This window comes from Papio anubis, chromosome 3 (genome assembly GCF_008728515.1).
Source record: "Papio anubis isolate 15944 chromosome 3, Panubis1.0, whole genome shotgun sequence".
Taxonomy (NCBI): Eukaryota; Metazoa; Chordata; class Mammalia; order Primates; family Cercopithecidae; genus Papio; species Papio anubis.
Window position 1 is genome coordinate 68,879,177 of NC_044978.1, and position 15,269 is coordinate 68,894,445.

Below are 15,269 nucleotides of genomic sequence, written 5' to 3' on the forward strand. Positions count from 1 at the left end.
GACATAGGCATGGGCAAGGACTTCATGTCTAAAACACCAAAAGCAACGGCAACAAAAGCCAAAATTGACAAATGGGATCTAATTAAACTAAAGAGCTTCTGCATGGCAAAAGAAACTACCATCAAAGTGAACAGGCAACCTACAGAATGGGAGAAAATTTTTGCAATCTACTCATCTGACAAAGGGCTAATATCCAGAACAAACAAAGAACTCCAACAAATTTACAAGAAAAAAACAAACAACCCCATCAAAAAGTGGGCAAAGGATATGAACAGACATTTCTCAAAAGAGGACATTCATACAGCCAACAGACATATGAAAAAATGCTCATCATCACTGGCCATCAGAGAAATGCAAATCAAAACCACAATGAGATACCATCTCACACCAGTTAGAATGGCGATCATTCAAAAGTCAGGAAACAACAGGTGCTGGAGAGGATGTGGAGAAATAGGAACACTTTTACACTGTTGGTGGGATTGTAAACTAGTTCAACCATTATGGAAAACAGTATGGCGATTCCTCAAGGATCTAGAACTAGATGTACCATATGACCCAGCCATCCCATTACTGGGTATATACCCAAAGGATTATAAATTATGCTGCTCTAAAGACACATGCACACGTATGTTTATTGCAGCACTATTCACAATAGCAAAGACTTGGAATCAACCCAAATGTCCATCAGTGACAGATTGGATTAAGAAAATGTGGCACATATACACCATGGAATACTATGCAGCCATAAAAAAGGATGAGTTTGTGTCCTTTGTAGGGACATGGATGCAGCTGGAATCCATCATTCTTAGCAAACTATCACAAGAACAGAAAACCAAACACCGCATGTTCTCACTCATAGGTGGGAACTGAACAACGAGATCACTTGGACTCGGGAAGGGGAACATCACACACCGGGGCCTATCATGGGGAGGGGGGAGGGGGAAGGGATTGCATTGGGAGTTATACCTGATGTAAATGACGAGTTGATGGGTGCAGCACACCAACAAGGCACAAGTATACATATGTAACAAACCTGCACGTTATGCACATGTACCCTACAACTTACAGTATAATAATAATAAATAAATTAAAAAATAAATAAATAAATAAATAAATAAATACTAAAAAAAAAAAAAAAAAAAAAAAGATAAGCATTCAGCAAATAGGTTCTTACTTCCAATTTGAGGAGTAAAGTTTCTTTACTTCCTTTCTTTTCTTTTGACTTCTTAGAATCTTCTAGTTTTGATTGCTCCTGAACACCACTATAAGTCATCGTTAACGTCATCTTCCCTAACAAATATTTGTTCTGATTTTACCATGAAAGACTTTGCAAAAAACACAAATGGTTTTAGTTGTTCAAAGTATGTGTCCTCTTTAACCATGAACTTTCACTACTTTCTTGAATTAATAATACTGTTATTGCTGACAGAATATTTCTTAAAATGATATAATGTTCCTAATTTATCTTTACTTTTGAGTGATGTGGCATAATTTAACTGAAAATTGGAATTTTTATGCAGAATGACAATAAGATACTCAAATATATCTGTAAGTATTTGCCATAGAGCAACATGAAAGTTAAAATACCAACTGCTTAGTGAATCATTGTACTCTAAAAGATTCGTGATGGCTATGTAGTCTTTAAGAGAATACTTTAAAATATGGGTTACAAATAGCTCTTTATAATTTGGAAACCATAAAATAGTAATCAAGTAACACCTGAGTACTAAAATATATACTACATAGAAAAATAAAGAAAATTAAATGAAGCAATGTCTCATATACTTAGCATTTTTGGGAAACCACACAAGTAAATTTTTCAGGGTGAGTATGTATATGTTTTGAAGTAATACAATTAAAAATGTAACTCTTTTGGTTTGTTTTTCTTTATTTCTTATGCATTATGTGCTAAAACCAGTGTCAGATTTTTATTATATTCTTATATAAAATAATTCTGTCTCCTCCCATGGTCAATCTTCTGTTGACAGTATGACTACTTAAGGTAACTATGGACTTGTGAGCACAGCTTCCAATTTGCTATGATATGAGAAATTAAATTTCCAGTATCATTGGAATTAAGTATAAACTATGAATCAATATGTTTTCATTATGGTCTGAAGGCTCATGTGAGGGAGCTGGAGCATAAGGTAGAATTTAGTTATGATACCATTGGATATATTAAGATATACAAATCATTTAGTTTATATTCATTGAGCATATAACTTTAGCACCCTGATCTTCTATCTTCCCTTCTATGGACTCAGAGATATCTCCTGTCATGCCTTCTCTTTTTTCTTGGTACTTTTCTGAGCTTTGTAAATCTGAGTTTTAGACAACCAGTTGTGTATGAATGTATTTATGTGTATGTGTCACATATGCATACATAATGTAGTGAGCAGTTGAATGTGTTTATGTATGTGCATGCATAGTGATTGTTGAGAATGGTAGTTTGCAATCCATTAAAATATTTAAATTTACCATTTTAGTCCTACTTCTCCCATCAAGCTCTTGAAATATTTTATTATTTGCCATGATATGGCACTAACCTATGCATTCTAAGATTTAATGAATTGTTTTTGGGAGGAGGTTGAAATCTGGTATTCTGAATCTTTGATATTATAGAAGCTTTAAACAATTTGTCTTAGTTAGAGAAGGCTGGGCATATTTAAGGATATTATGTACCCTGTATTACTTCTTAAGAAACAGACTTTGTGAGTAATAGCTATAACACTTGACTCTGTTGTATATCACAGTAGGACTAAGTAATTGAAGATGAAGGAACCTGACCCTGGAAATAACAGAGACAAATTAGACAGAACATATTGATTTCTGATATAACAGAGAGCCACCTAATGGAACTGTTTTTACTTATAGAAAGTGAAGCCACAGTACTTCATTTTACAGAGGTACTTTTTAATGGCCCAACTATTAAATGAATAATTTTTTTTAATTAAAAGCAAATGTTACTAATCATTTGAAGTCCTAACATCCCAGTATGCAAAGTTACTTCTAAAACTCATAACATATCCAGCCTTCTGATCAATGTATGTTGGATCTGCACATTTAGAAAAAAAAAGAATGCAGAGTGGCAAAACTAACAGTATCCTCTAACCTCAAAAGAGTAGACAGATTATTAAGTACCCGTCATATTTTCTCATCATTCTCATAAATGTAGTTGTAAAACATCAGTACATTCATTTAAGTGATAATTTCCTGTATTTAAGATAGGTGGTCTGATTTTTCAAGAGAAGCCAGAAATCAAGATTTTATAAATATTCTTGTATTTTAAAATAGTCATCACAAATTTACCAGTTTTGCAGCATGTCTTGGGCCAAAGTACATATATGGGTTGGATATGGCCTGTGACCTGTCAGTTTATTACTCTTATTTTAAGGACTTCAAGCCAAAATGAATAACTAAGGCATAAACACTCTTCTTATAGTCACCTAAGCTTCCATATAATAATAAGAGGCTACTTCAAATGTTTTTGAAATTATATTCAGAGACATCAGGGGACACAGCCTAGTGCTTTATAGCTCAGGCTGTGCAGTAGGTTAGTCCAGGGATGTGATATAGGCTTTGCCAATCAGCTGTGTGAACCATTGCAGGTCACTTAGAAAGTTCAGACTTCCTAAGGGATTTCTCAGAGGAATAAATAAGATAGTATGTGAAGTACCAGCACCTGGCACACCATAAACACTCAAAATGTATTGTGATTTTAGTTATTGAAGTAATTACAAAAAAAAAAAAAGACCAAAAATGTTAAAAGTCTTGCAAAAGAAAACATTCTAACTTAACAAGTTAGACATTTTATTTTTAATTAATGTGTCAATATTGAGAACAAACTATTTTCCATTATCTTTCTTCTCACTTGTAGTTTGTTTACTGATGCATAGACTGGGGCTAGTTTAGAAACTGTTGTAAAGTTTTAGATACAAAGTTCCAGCTGACATGCTACTTGACATGATGTAAGCTGATGGAGCCCTGTGATTCACGAGGCTTAAACGGCATAAGGAGTTACCTGAGAAAATGACTGACGTGTTGCCATCCAGCATCTCAAGCAGCAAGAGCAATGTGGAAATATGTTTAACTCAAGGAGCGAAAAACAGATCTACTCTTCTGTTCCACTGTTGAAAGTTACGCAACATTATTTCTCATCTCAAACTAAATTCCATCCACATTGAATGGTATTTCGAAAATAATGGCTTGGCTTTTTGTAGATAGAAGTGTTCTCCAATTTGATCTGCTGAAAGTACAACAACAAAATTCAAGATAATGAAAAATCTGAATGGCTATGTTTAAATATTTCATGTCATTTTCAGAAGGTAAAAAAAAAATCGCTTGACTAATTGACTGGTGGGGACAAAGAAGCTGAACAAAGATGAGATAACACTATGCGATCCAGATAGTAATGCTGGGCACTAAAAATCAATGGATGGAAAATTACCCTGAAAATCTTTGCCACTTTCTTTCTATCTGCCTGGCTAAGAAATGTGGGTTGAATCTGCCCTACTCTGTTTCATTTTTTCTTTCTGGGCTTCAAATTTTGAAAAACACATTTTCTCCTTTATACGAGGGGGAACTTTTTAAAAGTGCTAACCTTTGTCGGGTTTATCCACTACAAAATAAGTGTAGTAATAGTAATGATTCTACATTCATTTTATAACTTGATATACTTGGAAAATACTTCTTTTTCCCTCTGTAGAAAAGTTTCTTTATTTTTGTATTTAACCTCTCAATTCTCAATGTTTTTTAATTTTTTCCCATAGCCCTGCAAATCCTGGCACCAATTGTGACCATAGTCTTGCTTAAGTCAGTTGCTCTCTGAACTTGTATTTCTTCATATGAATATAGTAGTGAATTGAACTAAGCAAGGTTAGCTCTAGGATTCTCCTTTATTTTTGAAAAGCCATGAAAATCAAGATCAGTGTCTTTAAAGTGGCTAGTTAGCAGTTTCAGATTACAAAGTTGGCAGCACTTTGCATTCATTATGTAAAGCATCATTTGAATGATGCTGTATAAGTGAACCAAGTTCACTAGATAATAGTCCCGGATTATTCTATGAAATTCACTTTGCATCAAAACAAGGAGAAAGTACACATTCATATAGCAAAACGCCCACTGCAAAACTAAAGCCTAAAATAAGGAAACATTATATTTGGACCCTGAAAAAAATTAAAAGATATAACCACAATCCTAGATAGCACGTTTTTTTTTTTTTTAGGGAGATGTAATTTCCATTTCTAATGAATTTTTTAATCATTTTATTCCTACCATAATATTTAATATTGATAATGTTATACATTGCTACATTAACATAGCATCAATTTTATGAAATATTTTTATATTTCTGAAGAATCTATAGCTGAATTATGAATGTCTGAAATAATTTCAGAATTTCAGGCTTTTTTTTTTTTTTAGCATACAAGAGATTATTCATCCTTATGTATATGTGTAAGTACATTACAATTGTATTACTAGTACTGATTGGATTCAAGGAATTGAGGACATTTCTTAAGGTCTGATTAGACCAGCATGATCCACTTGAAATGGGAGTGGGAAACCCAGATTTGAGCTGGATCAGGTGCAGAAAACAGATATAAGCTTTCTGCCTTGGCTCGTTGCTGTGACCTCAGGAGTCCCCCTATAACCAGCTGAAGGAGGAGGGAAAAACCCAAGCTTTGCTGACAGCTGGATATATGGAGGCAAGTGAGAAATACAGTGCTACTGCTTTATATCCCCAGTCAAGAAAAGACTGGGGTAAGGGAGGTCCCCTCAATGATAGTACTTTGGGCAGTGTGGCTAATAAACCACTTTGTTTTGTCAGAGAAGTGGCTAGATATATACATATATACCAACTCATACACAGTTCCAAGTGGCTTAGCTGGTTTGTTTGGTCAAAGGCCTGGAAGAGGCAACACTGGAATATTAGGGATAAGGAGGTCTGAGGGAGAGGCATGTGGACCCATGGATCTATGGAAACGTGGCACAAAGTGTAATTATGTTTATTTTGTATATTTGTGTCCACTGCAGAAGAGCTACTAATAATCAATGAGACAGGATTATTCTGTCACCAGATGTCAGCCAACACTGAGAGAGGTGGTGCTTGCACACTCGTGCTTGCATAACGGACTTATGAATAGAGTATTCAGGGTGAAAGAGACAGCCTGAGGCTCCCTTTCATCATGGCTGATCTAGCTACTGCTGCTGCTAAGCATAAAACCTGCCAAAAACAGAAACCAACATTGTGCCTCTGATATAATGTCATTGCTCAGGGAGATTAGCTACTTGGTGACAAGTTGATTATATAAGACCCTTTCCACTCTGGAATGGGCAATTATTCACCCTAACTTGGATTTATACATATTCCACATATGGGTTTGCCTTTTCTAGCCACCACACCTCAGCCGGGAACTAACAATTAAGGGCTCACAGAGTACCTGACCTACTAACATGGTATCCCATATAACATTGTCTTCAATCAAAGGAGGTGAGGCGCTGGACACAGGCAACTGGGTCCACTACACACTGCATTGAACAAAAGCTATCAGCCTGAAAGAGCATAAGGACAACCGTTTGAAGGTACAGCTGAGGGAAACTTTGAGATGACAGCCTTCAGGAATTAGGTTCTCTTTTTTAGGATGCAGTATACTCCCTAAACCGTGACTAGTATATAATCTTACGTTTCCATCAGATACAACACAGTAGTACAGGAACCAAGAAGTGACGGAAGAAGTGGACCCCTCACCACCTCTCTCAGTGACTAACTTGAGGGATTTGTACTTCTTATGGCCACAACTGAAAACCCTGGCTTCCTAAAGGGGCACGCTTACATGGGGAACATAATGGGGATAGTCCTTTAAACTCAAAGCTGCAGTTGTCATCTGATCACACTAGGGTCTTCACACTAGGGGGTCAACAGGCAAAGAAAGGAGTTACCAATGTTAGCAAGAGAGTTTTGCCCCCTCATTATGGCTAGGTAGGACTGCTGCTGCATAATGAGGGCAGGGAGGAAAGTATTTGGCACTTAAGTATTCTACAGAGGCATCTTTTGCTTTTGCCTTGCAGTTTAAACTGAAAATGCACAAGTAGGGCAACTATGGCCTAATAAGGATACCGTGACCTAACCCTCAGACCCCACACAGATGAGGGCTGGGTTTACTCTACTAGGTAAACCACCTAACCCAGAAGAGGTGCTAGTTACAAGGGAGAGGAAAGAAGAGTGAGTGGTGGTGATGGATAAGGAGATGATGAGTAACCGTTGTAACTTCCACACCAAATGCAGCAGCAGCAGCAGCAGCAGCAGGAACTGTAGTTTGAACTTGTGATGAACCAGAATCCTGGAGAAGCTACACCTATATGGATAGACACAAGCATATCTGAGTGGTGCAAGGGTCAGCTGCATTGCATACTTTTGCTATCTTGCCCAGTCCGTCGCCCTTTACTGGGCCAAGATATGCACCCTCAGTTGCATTCACTGTTGGCAGGTAAAGATCACAGTTGTCTCCTTTGCCAGATAATTGTCCTCTGCAGAAAGGCAGCAGATTTCCATGGGAAGTTTTATGCCTCCTCCCCACTGTAGGGAAGCCTGAAGCCAATAAGAAGTTTACATGGTGGTAACTAAGGTCAGCCACCTTGACTGAGGTAGGGGCAAATATGAGAGCAAGGTATGCTCCAGAGCTCCCCATGGGATCAGACTGCAGGGAGATTCCATCTGAGAACATGTATTATTTAGTTTGTTGTCCTGCCTTATCCTGCTTCTCTCATTGCCTTTTGCTTGAGAGCATCATCTCAATAAATCATATGTACACAAGTACTTACCTGGAGCTTTAATTCGTATCTGGGTTAGACAGAGAAGATCAAGCATGATACCCAGAGCTCTGGTTTGGGCAGCTGTGTGGTTACTTTATTACTCTGACAAAGACTAGGAGAAGAACAGATGCAGAATGGAACAGAAGTCAAAGCTTAGTTTTGGAACATGTTAAGTTTTCTCTACCTTTGGATTGTTGAGCAGCTTAATATATGGATCTAGAGTTCTAGAAGAAATGCCTTGGTTAGAGAAATAAGTTTGGAAGTCATTGTAATATAACTGGTATGTAGAAACAATCTCCTTGTAAAAAGTGTATAGAGAGCAGAGGAATTTCATTATGTGAAAGTTAGAAATTAGGTAGAGGAGGAGATTTTTTAAAAAGTCTGAGATAGAGCAGCCAGAGAGGTAGGAAGACAGCCAAAAGGATGTGTTGTCATGCAAGCCAAGTGAGAAACACTGGTTGACAAAAGGGATATTTTCAACACTGTTATGCTGTTGACATGTTACATTAATTTTAATGAGTACAGAATAGTAGGCCTTAACTTTTGCAATACAGAGATTTTTGATGGCCTTTAAAGAGAAATTCCAGTGAAGTAGTGGGGACAGAAATGATATTTGAGTGGGTTTAAGGGTGTGTGGGGGGTGTGCCTGTGGGCGTCATGCTGACAGCTCTGTAGGGAAATTTAGTTGTGGAGAGGGGCAGAAGAAAAGGGCTGTAACTGAGATGATTTGTGTGGTCAAGTGAGGCAATTTTTAGAAGTGGAAATACTACATTGATAATAGCTAATAACCATGTATACACTTTACATATAAGAACATTTATTCACCGCAATGATGCTATAAGGTATATTGTAATAATATCCACACTTATAAGTGAGGGAGCTTAGCCTAGCAAATGGTGAATACAGGACTCGAAGCTGGGCAATCTGACTCCAGAGATCAACCTCTAATCATCATGTTATACTCAAATATTAGTGAATGTCTGTATATTGATGGAGACGACTGAGTAGAGAGGGAGAGATTGATGATGGAAGAAATATATAGGATGATCAAAAAGGCAATGTGTATATGAATGTAGAGATGGGCTCTAGAGCACACCTTATAAGAGTGTTATAGAAGAAAGGGCCTATTCTCAAATGGAGCAAAGAGGATACGTGCGTTTATAAACATAGGCTCTAGTTTTGGAGATGAAAAAAAGAGGGTCTGATGTATTTCATTTTCTCAGATTATACTTTGAGTTTACAGGTAAGAGAAGGATGGATAAGCCTTTTTATGGAAATAAGAGGAGACAAAAAAGACTTTAACTAGTTTCCCTCAAAGGACAGGAAACATAGCAGGCTTGCCAAATACTGCTAAAAATAAACTTGAAGTTTGTGATCATGGCTTTGGAATAAAATGAGTCTCACTGACTGTGCCCTTTCATAGCTATATTTAGCTACTGACGTAGAAAGGGTTGATGGTTGACTATTTTCAGAGAGAGTGTATTGGCAAGCTAGTACTATGGAGGGAGAGATGGGCAGGAGAACTGTAGGTGTTTACAATGGATTGATTATAGCAAGTGACCATAGACAGTATTCTTCACGAGAATGGAAGTGAAGACAAGAGGCAGTTGATGCACAATGGAAAAAAATGAAGAGATCAATAGGCTAGAGGTTAGACTGCCTTAAAGAATGGTTATAATCAGGTTATCTGAACAGCTAATCATGAAACAAGTTGTGACCAGATAATGGGAAAATGGATTGCTTTTTTTTTTTTTTTTCTGAGACAGAGTCACACTCTGTCACCCAGGCTGGAGTGCAGCGGTGCGATCTTGGCTCACTGCAACCTCTGCCTGCTGGGTTCAAGAGATTTTCCTGCCTCAGCCTCTGAGTAGCTGGGATTACAGGCATGTATCACCATGCCTGGCTATTTTTTTTTTAATATATTTTTAGTAGAGACAGAGTTGACCAGTCTCTACTCAGACCATGTTGACCAGGCTGGTCTCGATCTCCTGTCCTCAAGTGATCCAGCCACCTCGGCCTCCCAAAGTGCTGGGATTAAGGCATGAACCACTGCCCCTGGGCTGAAATATTTTTAAATTGAAGCCGTGGCCTAGGGTGTGACCATGGGAGTTGGAGCCTAAGGAGAAATGAGAGGAAAAGGATAGTGGGTCTCAGAAAGACTAGAAACTGAAAGAACACAGCTAAGGAAGAACAAGGAACTAGTGATTCTAGTGTTTCTCATCTGGGCTCGCTTTTATGCTGCTTTATGGTGATGGAAGGAGCAGTCCTCTAGAAGCTTCCATACTGCCCACTCTATTTGGGAAGCCCAGACCTTGATTTCTAGACTAAACTGCCCATACTCCTTCATATTATCAGGATGGATCCCATTACACATCACAGACATGTTTATCTCAGGTAAGAGGACAGCATTTTCTCAGACTCTTCCATGTGTCACTGGCAGCCCTAACTCCCCCTTTGGAAATCTCAGTCTGATTAACTAAGTTCTAACCTGATAATTGGAATGTTCTCTTCTTGGAGTATTCTTTCTTGCAATGCTCTCTCTCTTGGAGCTCTGTCGCCATGGTGCAAAGAAGCCCAGACTAACCTGCATGGAGAGACCACATAAAGAAATCATGTGTAAGTACTTTAGTTGACAGCCCAACTGGAGTCTCACCTGACAGGTGGCATCAGTCTGAAACGGGAGGGGACTCTTCCACATGATTCCAGCCATCAAGTCACCCCCACCTTTTGAATCTTGCCAAATGTACCCCAGATATTGTGGAGCAGAGAGAAGCCAGCTTTGATATATCCTGTGTAAACTGCTGCCCACCGAATCTAGTAACCTATGAAGTGATCATTTTACTGCACTGTTTGGGGTGGTTTGTTTTGTTTCTTTTTTGTTTCTTTGTACAAAGCAATAGTTATTATTACATAGAAAATAAACTCAGCGGCCAGGCACGGTGGCTCACATCTATAATCACAACACTTTGGGAGGCTGAGGCAGGTGGATCACAAGGTCAGGAGTTCAAGACCAGTCTGGCCAATATGGTGAAACCCTGTCTCTACTAAAAATACAAAAATTAGCCGGGCGTGGTGGTGGGTGCCTGTAATCCCAGCTACTCGGGAGGCTGAGGCAGGAGAATAACTTGAACCCAGGAGGTAGAGGTTGCAGGGAGCCGAGATTGCACCACTGCACTCCAGCCTGGGTGACAGAGCAAGACTACATTAAAAAAAAAAAGAAAAGAAAGAAAGAAAGAAAAAAGAAAGAAAGAAAGAAAGAAAAAAAGTAAGAAAGGAAGAAAGAAAGAAAGAAAGAAAGAAAGAAAGAAAGAAAGAAAGAAAGAAAGAAAGAAAGAAAGAGAGAGAGAGAAAGAAAATAAAGAAAAAAGAAAAGAAACTCAGAAAGTCAAACCAGATTATTTTTTTCTCGATCAACTATTTTTCCATCCACATAAGAGAATAATTCAAAACCACAGGGAAATGAAATAATATATTGTTGAAGACATGTGTAAATACAATGCTTCATTCATTTTTCCCATTGAATGGTGTAGAATTGAATACTTATAGCATTAAATATTGGATGCTGTAAAAAGTGTAGATGTAGGTAAACACTTTGCAGTTAATAGTGTTAAAATTGTAAGTTTAGGTAAATACTTTGTAGTTAATATTTTATGGTCATTATATGTGTACATAAACAATGATATCAACTAGATTTATGGCAATCAGAACTTATTGAGAACACACAGTTTATTTGTTTCCCTTTCCTTATTATGTTCCACACAGACAAAAGTCACATTTTTCTCTAACAGCTGTTTATCACCACCCTAGTGAACTTTTTTAAAAATTAAAAATGGTTAGCGATAGAAGAGTGTCAATGTTAAAATTTTATTTTCTCTTTTGAGGCACATATACTAAAATTTTTTTCTCCTAGTATCACGTTGGTGTGGAAAGAAATTTTTCCAAGTTTCCTTACGAACTTTGGAAGGGAAAAATAAGAAACTATTGGTCTACTCTTGATGATTTCTTCTTTGGGGTACCTCAGGCCACTTCTAAACATTTCCAAAAAGCTTAGCATAAACTTTCTATAAACAACACACATTAACGTTAATTTGGTATCAGAAACATTGATATATTAAAATGCTATATTTTATAATACCATTTATTGCAGTGATTAGCTTCTCTCAGCCTCAGGAAAAAAACAAATGGTGATAACAATAATACGTTGTATTTAATACACGAATGTTGTCAGGATTAAATCATAGGACAAAATAAGGATGTATTTGTAAAGTATATGCTAAGGCTGTCATTATTATTCTCATGATTTCATTATTCTAGATGTATGCATTTCCATGTGCTCCCTCATATTAATGAAGATAATCAGATCTTATATTTCTTGTGTAATATTGCTTTATTCACAATTTTCTTTGTTTGTTTAAAAACCACATTGGACATAGGTGCAAGAGTAACAGAAAATCCAAGTCAGGAAATAAGTTAAAAAATATTATATGTCAGCAAAGAAATCAAGCATTGTTTCAGCATTTTTATAAGTACATAAATATATAGTTTTTAAAATCATCCCTAAGCCACTGTGACATATTACACTTCTGTAATATTTTACAAAAATTTACTCTTATCAATTGTGAAAAGAGATGAACCACTACTGAAGAAACATGAACCAATGTTGTCTTCATTGTAAAAAATGCAGGTACTGAGAGATCACCAATACTGGAGAACGGATGGGTGGATAGAAAATGTCTGAACATTCTGAATACAATTTTCTCTTGGCTAAATGTAATCCTCCTTTTTAGATAATGAGAGAAAAGTGTATTCTTTTTTTAAAATTTTTTATTTTTATTCTTTATTTTTATTTATTTACTTTTTATTATACTTTAAGTTCTAGGGTACATGTGCACAATGTGCAGATTTGTTACATATGTATACATGTGCCATGTTGGTGTGCTGCACCCATTAAGTTGTCATTTATATTAGGTATATCTCCTAATGCTATCCCTCCCCTCTCCCCGCTCCCCACAATAGGACCCAGTGTGTGATGTTCCCCTTCCGGTGTCCAAGTGGTCTCATTGTTCAATTCCCACCTATGAGTGAGAACATGCAGTGTTTGGTTTTCTGTTCTTGTGATAGTTTGCTGAGAATGATGGTTTCCAACTGCATCCATGTCCCTACAAAGGACACAAACTCATCCTTTTTTATGGTTGCATAGTATTCCATGGTGTATATGTGCCACATTTTCTTAATCCAGTCTGTCACTGATGGACATTTGGGTTGATTCCAAGTCTTTGCTATTGTGAATAGTGCCGCAATAAACATACGTGTGCATGTGTCTTTAAGAAATAATATACTAAAAGATTTTTAGTGGCTAATAATAGTCAACTGGCTTTGCATTTATGAAGAGAGTGTATTAGATATCAGGTTTCTTAATATACATATATATACACACAAATGCATATATTATGAATTTATATTATTGTCTTAGCTGTAACAAAATGTCACAAACTGGGTGGTTTAAAGAACAGAAGTTTAATTCTCATAGTTCTGGAGGCTGGAAGTCCAAACCCAGGGTGGGGTATATGGTTAGGATCTGGTGAGAGCCCATTCCTCATTAAATAGCAAGCAAGTTATTTTTATCATATTCCCTTGATGACAAAGAGGTGGTGGGAGTGTGTTTTATGTCATTTTTTGTTTTCTGGTTTCAGGCTAGTTTCAAATACCAAAGGTTGCATAATTTTTTCTACAGTGGCGATTAGCACTGTACTTCTATTGTTTTCAGAGGCTGCAGAGGAAAGCATGATTACCTAATTATTCACATGCCACTGAAGATGGAAACTTGTTAGCTTGAGATCTGGCCTCTCTCTGTCCTGGCATCCAGAACCCCCTACACTCACACACAACCTGTTTGTTAGTTTTGGGTCCGTGTATGAGTCACCAGTCTTTAGAGTCACGTTGTTGCTGAAGGAAATGGCAGAGTGGTTGGAAAAGTCTGTCAAAGTTTCCATGACTTCATCTAAAGATTCTAGTGAATCTACTCCACCAAGGTGATTAAACATGGAATGCTAGATACAGTGAGTTGCTGGGAGGTTTCCAGAGTCTGGCATTATTTTTTAATACCAGGCCTTTGTTAGCAAAGTTTCCAATCCACTATCAAACTTTTACTCTCTTTTATCTACTTGTCTAACTCCTGGTCATTGCAATGGGACTCCACCTATGAATTCATTATCATCTACCACTCAGTATCAGAGCTAAGCTGAAAAACTGAACTCATTCTCTAATAGAGACATGCAACTATATTGTAGTCATTCTTAACAGCTTTCACAGTTAACTAAAAAAAGGGGAAAGCTAACAAGATGCTCAGCAAAATCCCATCTTGTAAACACAGACATCTTCAATTTCCTCTTTGCTACGAGTTCTTGGGGTTTTTTTAAAATATAAAGAGCATTTAAAAAATATTTCTGGGCAGAGGAAAATACCTTAAAATTTACACTCAATCCAGTAAAACTTCAATGCATTCAATTAAAGCTTGTAATAGAATAATGATAATAACAGACAGAATTTAAAGAGCACCTCATATGGATAATCAAGTTATTGAGAACATACATGTATTACCTGTGGGATGAAGATTGCTGCATCCTTAGAGTCTGTGTATAAATAGATCTTGCATATGTATGTGTGTCTTTTTTTTTTCTAACTAGGAGATATATCAATTATCTATCTATAAGAGTACATAAATATGTGTACATTTTGAAAGTAATAATGAAGCGAACACCTAAATAATTACTATCCAGAACAAAAAAGAGAACATTTCTATTGCCCAAATAAAACATTACTTCTGCCATTGCTTTATTGATATTTCTTCACTAATAAGCACCACCTAGAGTTTAATAATGATAAATCCTTTGCCTTTTTTTTTTTTTTGAGATGGAGTCTCGCTCTGTCACCCAGGCTGGAGTGCAGTGGCGTGATCTGGGCTCACTGCAAGCTCCGCCTCCCGGGTTCACACCATTCTCCTGCCTCTCAGCCTCCTGAGTAGCTGGGACTACAGGCGCCTGCCACCACACCTGGCTAATTTTTTGTATTTTTGGTAGAAATGGGGTTTCACTGTGTTAGCCAGGATGGTATCGATCTCCTGACCTCGTGATCTGCCCGACTCGGCCTCCCAAAGTGCTGGGATTATAGGCGTGAACCACCATGCCTGGTCAGCTTTTTTTTTTAAATCTATGCATAACATTTTCCCCAAATGCTTATTTTGCCCACTTTTAAACTTTATACTAATGGAATCATACTGCAGGTTTTATTTTGCATCTACTCTTCTCTCAACATTATATTTGTGGGATCGATCCATGTTATTACATGAAGCTAATGTTCATTTTTTTATTGCTAAATTATATTCCATTATGGGACTTTGCCGTATTCTATTACCCATTTGACTGTTGATGAAATTTGAGTTATTTCCCGTCTGGGCT

General features: G+C 37.1%; 1 long non-coding RNA gene across 5 annotated transcripts in view; it reads left to right on the forward strand.

The window, feature by feature from the left end:
* Nucleotides 1-9,827: 9,827 nt before the first annotated feature.
* The window catches only part of LOC101024077, a 71,298-nt gene continuing 65,856 nt past the window's right edge, over nucleotides 9,828-15,269 (forward strand). Inside the window, exon 1 of one of the 5 annotated variants that reach the window (XR_002522177.2) lies at nucleotides 9,828-10,428. This is a non-coding gene — a long non-coding RNA (uncharacterized LOC101024077). The remainder of the gene's footprint in view (nucleotides 10,429-15,269) is intronic. The other 4 variants (XR_002522175.2, XR_002522176.2, XR_002522173.2 and 1 more) reach the window with 4 other exon arrangements.